The sequence below is a fragment of the Pteropus alecto genome, unplaced genomic scaffold, assembly GCF_000325575.1.
Source record: "Pteropus alecto unplaced genomic scaffold, ASM32557v1 scaffold109, whole genome shotgun sequence".
In the NCBI taxonomy this organism is placed as follows: domain Eukaryota; kingdom Metazoa; phylum Chordata; class Mammalia; order Chiroptera; family Pteropodidae; genus Pteropus; species Pteropus alecto.
This window is the reverse complement of record NW_006494608.1, coordinates 2,365,343-2,372,432: the sequence shown is the minus strand read 5'-3', so window position 1 is coordinate 2,372,432 and position 7,090 is coordinate 2,365,343. Positions and strand designations below refer to the sequence as shown.

Below are 7,090 nucleotides of genomic sequence, written 5' to 3'. Positions count from 1 at the left end.
ACACTTACTAATCTCTGTTTAGAATGTTCTTTTTCTAGATATGATTTTATATGAATCATTACCTCACTTCCTTCAAACCACTGCTCAAATGTCCCCTCATTTACAGGGCCTTTCCTAACCTCCTCATTCCCACTGATGGTTTCCAAAGAAAACGTTAGTTTTTTAAATTTATCACGTCTACCTGAATGACTGCATGGAGCAAAGTCTCCAGTAATCCCCTCTAGACCATGACATAAGAACTAAACTCTATTGTATAAAGTCATTGAGATTTTGGAGCAGTTTATTATAGCAGGTTTGTATAAAAACTTATGGTAACTTACTATTATTGTTAAAGATTGAGTCTTGGCACTAGACTTGTGATTCTGGACAAGATTATAGGCCTCAGTTTCATCACTGAAAATAAGGATAATTAGTATTACCATATGAATTTTTATGAAGACTAAAGATTAATGCATATAAAGCTTTGATCACACAGTAAGAGTCAATAAACCAAAGCTATTATTAGCTAAGGCAGAGATTCTTCAAACTGAGGAAATGAATGTTTCGATTTATGTTATGTGTTAACTTATGTGTCAAGTTGGCTATGCTAAGGGATGTCCAGATAGCTGGTAAATTATTATTTCTGTATATGTCCATGAGGGTCTCAGAAGAGAAGCTTTTGAATCAGCAGACTAAGTAAAGATCACTTCACAAATGTAGATAAGCATCATCCAATCTGTTGAGGACCTGAATAGAACAAAAACGTGGGGGAAAGGCAAATTCTCTCTACTTAAGCTGAGCCATCCACGTTCTTCTGCCCTCAGACACCAGAGCTCCTGGATCTCAAGCTTTCAGACTCAGACTGGGATTTACACTATTGCCCCACTCCCCAAGCCGATACTCAGGCCTTTGGAATTAGACCGAATTACACCACTGGCTTTCCCATAGCTCCAGCTTGCAGATAGCAGATTGTAGGACTCCTCAGCTTCCATACCCATGAATTCTTATAATAAATTTCGTCATACATATCTATGTATAGCCTATTAATTCTGTTCCTCTGGAGAATGCTGACTTATACAACATGATAATTGGCATCTGGTAGCAAAGACATCTGAATTGGAAGTATGAAATTGGGGAGAGCCTAGGAGAATGGTACTTAAGGAGATAAGAGAAAGTATGAAAAGTACCTGTCCTGAATTTGATTAGGACTTAACTAAGGATAGGAAGGATTGATGAGAAAGATGGGCAGCATCAGTTGAGGGCATTCAGTCATCAAAATTATCTTCTTTTCTACATAGCAAAGGAAAAGGGTGACTTTTTAAAAAACTTGTATATAGTTTAAATGCTACACTAGCCATTCTCTAGAATTTACATAATATTGACACAATTTTTGCATTCCAGAAAACATATGTATTATAAAAGCCTTCTCAACTCTCTCTTTCCTGGAAGCTGCCATCCAAACTCATCTTTCATTTTACCTAAAAATTCTTGAAGAATTGAGTACTCATTATCTCTATTTCATCACCTCCTATTCACTGCTAAACATTTTTATAATTTGGCTTCTTTTTCCAGTATTCTAGCAATCGTTCTTGTGAGATTAATAATAACCTCTTAATTGTTTAACTCAATGGTTTCTTTTTCCAGTCCATATATTACTTGGCTCAATAATTAACTCAATAAATATTTGTTGGGTAAACTACTGCATTATAGACATCATGCTTTTATTGGGAACACAAAGAAAAAAAGAAATGGTACTGCTATCAAGGTGATCAGAGATTCTTTATTTAAGGAAGAAGGACGTCTGTTAAATAATTACATTGCAATGTTTGGAATGGAGTAGATACAATATTTATTTGCTGAATGAATGAATGGATGAATGCACGCATGCAAATTTACATGAATGAATACAATCTAATAAATGTTAAAATCAAGATAGTATAAAAGGAGCTATGGGATTACAAGGACAGAAATGTCCTCTGTATTGTATCTGCCTGACACTTATCATTTTATCTTCCCCTTGAAATTCTCTCCTGCCATGGCCCCCAATATTGAACTTATTTTCCATTTTTCATTTCTCCCAGTTTCCCAAATGCCTCTCCAATGGTGCAAGCTAGACAATTTGAAATCATCTCAATTCCTATCTTTTCCCTTTATTTTGGTCATTCAAATCATGTACTAAATCTTTCTCTAATCCATCCTTTCCACTCTATCTCCACTGTGTCTCCTTTGTTTAGACTCATTATTTCTCCCCAACACTATTTTAATATATCAACTGCCATCAGGATATTCTCTTATTAAATGCAGTTCCTACCTGCAGTTAATTATCTTCCTAAAAATAAATTTGACCATTGACCATATTTCTCTGCTTAAAATCTTTCATGATTTCCTATTGATAACGGGATAAAGGTGAAGCTTGTAAATCTGGCATATAAGGCCTTCGGTAGGGCCTCTATCTACTTTTCAAGCCTCATCTTCTACCTCACAATTTCTCTACATGGGACTCTGCACTGTTCTTTGAATATCCCTTGAAATTCATGCCTCAATTCCTTTGCCGAATTGATTTCCCTGTCTAACGTGCCTTTTCTTCCATTCTCTACCTGGAGGAAAAAAAAAAAAAAACTAACCATATTTCAAAAGCCAACTTGATAATTATCTCCTTTGTTAAAAGTTCTCTAGCACCACCACCATGGAGTTGGACAACTCCTAATCTGCGCTTCATGGCACTTTTGTTCATTCCTTAAACTGATTTGTAAAATTGGGTTCCATATGAACTGTCTTCTTCCCCAAGGGCTATGGGCTGCCCACATGTCTTATTGATCTTTATGGTCCTAGTACATATCAAAGTATCCATGTCAATAAATATTTCTTAAATGGTTAATTATTCTATCATCTAAGCATAGGTTTTACTACTTTTTTTAACCTAGAAAACATTCCTACTTTTGTGGGTTGTTGTTTTTTTAATTTTGGCTCAGATTACAAAGCAAAAATAACTGCATCTTAATACAACATACAATGAAGTGAGCACAGAAAGAATCCTTGAGGCAAGAATGTGGAAAATATCAAAACATGAGGATTAACAGAGTTCATGGTCTCTGCCCTTAGATATGGTTGTGCAGGAGCAGTTTCTTCTCAGTTTTGAGTATTACTGTATACATGCTGGAGCTGAGGGTATGTGGAAGGCAAATGTCTGGAGTACTGTGGAGGAAACAGTGTAGAAGACTCAAGGTATGAAAATAATACTGCATGTTAAGATTTCATCATTTTTATACATTCTATTTGCATTCATTTAATTCTTACAAAAATATTGCAGGGAGAGGTGCTAGCATCACTGCTATCATTTTACAACCAACAAATAAAGGTTAAAAGCGATTAAATAACTTGACAAAAGTTACACAACCAATAAATGATAGAACTGGGTATTCATCTCAGGTTCTCAGACTACTGAGTCTTTGCTCTGCATTATACAGTCCCATGAAAAAGAATTCTGGGAGTGGGGGGGGTGGGGATGATAGAAGCGTAGATGATAGAAACTCTGTTCATCCCTCTGGTGACCAAATCAAAGTTGTGATGGAAACAAGCAGCAAGCAGCAAGGAAAAATTGCCTGGGATCTAGATGAACAAGCCATACAGCTAGGGAAAAATCCAAGAAATCACCCTGCAACAGCAGAAGGTAAGATGGGGCGAGGACACAAGGCTGCCTGGTCTCCAGCGGCTGAGTGAGATGGAGGCTGCAGCAGAGGCAGTGACAGCGGCAGCTGCAGGCACCGCATCTGCAAGCAGATTTTCACGGTGACAGATCTGCTCACTCTAAGCACCAATGCCGATTTGGCTGTGCACAGGGGGCACCAGGGACTTAAGGGAGACATCGTCAGTGTGAAAGCGGAGGCGAGACTCACTCTGTACAGAAGTACCAGTGGTATCCATTGTTCCCTGTTGAGCCCTCTCGCCTCCCAGTGCGTGGACACAGCGCCACCATAGCCTAGACGTTATCAAACTGGATGACAGAGGTCACTCTGCCCAGAAGATTCCCTAAAACCCTGCCTCCCCCAACTCACGGCCCCACCCAAGCCACATCCAGGTATATCTTCAGCATGTCAGGTGCTTCTTGTTGAGCAGCGCCTAGACTCACACTGGAGGCAGCTGGCCTCAGTTTCTGGTGTGACCTTTTGAGGCAACTATAAGCACAGCATCTGTGGATTGCTTGCTGAATCTTAACAAATGGCCCCAGAGTGGGTAGAGGCTTGGGCTAAGTTTGGCCTGCAGCTGAACCCCTCTCAGGACTGTGCCACTGGACACCTACTTCACAAATCCACATTAATAAGACTGGGAGACTTAGGAGCTTTGCTTGGTACATAGAAATAGACACGGAAAGGCAGCCACAATGGGAAGACAAAGAAGTAGAAACCAAATGAGAGAACAGAACAGAGATCCAGATATAATGGAGTCAAGTAATCTAACAGATGCAGAGTTCAAAAAACTGGTTATAAAGATGCTCAATGAACTTTTGGGAAGTGTAGATAAATTCAATGAGAACTACAATAAAGAGATAAATAACATAAAATGGAAATGGAAATTATAAAAGGAATCCAGTCTGAAATGAAGAACATATTATCTGAGATGAGAAGTATATTAAATGGAATAGACAAAGAATAAACAAAGTGAATAAAGAAAAGGATCAAATGCCCTATCTAGAGGATGGGAAAGCCAAGGATGCTCAATCAGAATGGCAAGAGATAAGATACACTATCAAGGCTCAAAATATCCATCTGATCGGTGCAACTGAAGAAAATCAAGATGCTGAACAGCTGTTTGAAGAAATAATGATGAAAAACTTCCCTAACCTGGTGAAGGAAATGGACATAAAACCCCAGGAAGTTCAGAGAATCCCAAAAAACAGGGATCCAAAGACGCCCACACCAAGACACATCATAATTAAAATGCCAAAGTTTAAATACAAAGAAAGAATATTAAAAGCAGCAAGAGAAAAGCAGATAGTTACCTATAAGGGAACACCCATATGACTGGCAGCTGATTTCTCAAAAGAAACAACACAGGACAGAAATGCTTGTAGATGAAGACCCAAGATCTACAACCAAGGATACTTATCCAGCAAAGCTATCATTTAGAGTTGAAGGACAGATAAAGATCTTCCTAGACAAAAATAAACTAAAGGAATTTATCACTACCAAGCCAGTATTACAGGAAAAGTTGGAGGGACTTCTTTAAAAAAAATCATGGGCTCTCTGTGTCCTGTGCAGTGCCAGCCACAACCCTGAGACACAATGGTGAAGGTCAGAGTGAATGGATTGAGTTGTAATGGGCACCTGGTCACCAGGGCTGCTTTTCACTCTGGCAAAGTGGACATTGTTGTCATCAACAACCCCTTCATTGACCTCAACTACATGGTCTACATGTTCCAGTATGATTCACCCATGGCAAGTTTAAAGGCACAGTCAAAGCTGAGAATAGGAAGCTTGTCATCAATGGAAAGCCCATCACCATCTACCAGGAGTGAGATCCCACCAACATCAAATGGGGTGATGATGGTGCTGAATATGTTGTGGAGTCCACTGGTGTCTTCACCACCCTGGAGAAGGCTGGGGCTCACTTGAAGGGTGGAGCCAAGCGGGTCATCATATCTGCCCATTCTGCAGATGCCCTCATGTTTGTGATGGGTGTGAACCATGAGAAGTATGACAATTCCCTCGAGATTGTCAGTAATGCCTCCTGCACCAACTGCTTGGCCCCCCTGGCCAAGGTCATCCATGACAACTTTGACATCATGGAAGGACTCATGACCATAGTGCATGCCATCACCGCCACCCAGAAGACCGTGGGTAGCCCCCTGAGAAGCTGTGGCATGATGGCCAGTGGGCTACCCAGAACATTATCTCTGCTTCTACTGGCGCTGCCAAGGCTGTGGGTAAGGTCATCCCTGAGCTGAATGGGAAGCTTACTGGCATGGCCTTCCATGTCCCTACCCCCAACGTGTCAGTTATGGATTTGACCTGCCACCTGGAGAAAGCTGCCAAATAAGGTGACATCAAGAAAGTGGTGAAGCAGGCATTAGAGGGTCCCCTCAAGGGCATCCTGGGCTCTACTGAAGACCAGGTTGTTTACCATGGCTTTAACAGTGATATACACTCTTACACCTTCGATGCTGGGGCTGGCATTGCCCTCAATGACCACTTTGTCAAGCTCATTTCCTGGTATGACAATGAATTTGGCTACAGCAACAGGGTGGTGGACCTTATGGTCCACGTGGCCTCCAAGGAGTAAGAGCCCCCTGGACCATCAGCCCCAGTGAGAGGAAGAGGCCCTTATCTCCTGGAGAGTCCTTGCCCCAAATCGATCCCGCAACACACAGAATCTTCTGACCTCCAGTTTCCATCCCATACCCCATGAAGAAGGGGAAGGGCTTAGGGAGCCCTACCTTGTCATGTACCATCAGTAAAGTTCACTGAACCCAAAAGAAAAAAGAAAAAAAGAAAAAAACGTATCAAAAACAGGAATAAAGAATGGTAACTACATCCCTATCAATAAGTACCTCATATGGAAAAGAATTAAGTGCTCCAACTAAAATATAGAGTGGATGAATAGAAAGGAAAACAAGACCCCTACATGTCGCCTCTAAGAAACTTCAGATTAAAAGACACAGAGACTAAAAGGAAGGAGATAGAAAAAGACATTGCTTTAATGGACTTAGAGGGTATTTAAGTCAGACAGAGAAAGATAAACACTATATGATTTCACTTATATGCAGAATCAAAGGAATAAAAAGAACAAACTAACCAAAAACAGACACTAATATAGTGGACGATTTGGTGAAGGGCAGAGGAGAGGGGAGATGGAGGGATGGGAGAATGGGGTGAAGGGTTAAAGAAGTACAAATTAGTAGCTGAAGGATGGTCATGGGAATGGGGAGCATGGCATAGGGAATGCAGTTAGCATCAATATATTAGTTAGATGGAGAGACAGGGGATGGAGGGAGCAATTGGGGGGATCGTTTTATGAACTATACAGATGTCTAACCAATGTACTGTATACCTGAAACTAATTAAAATAAATTTAAAAATAAAAGAATTCCAGGTATAACTAGTATTATATCCTA

At 40.4% G+C, this 7,090-nt stretch overlaps 1 pseudogene across 1 annotated transcript; it reads left to right on the top strand.

Annotated features, from left to right (window-relative positions):
* Positions 1 to 5,246: 5,246 nt before the first annotated feature.
* LOC102878207 lies at positions 5,247 to 6,330 on the top strand (annotated as a pseudogene). Its single transcript, XR_439367.3, has one exon. The product of XR_439367.3 is annotated as a glyceraldehyde-3-phosphate dehydrogenase pseudogene (transcript).
* Positions 6,331 to 7,090: the final 760 nt, after the last annotated feature.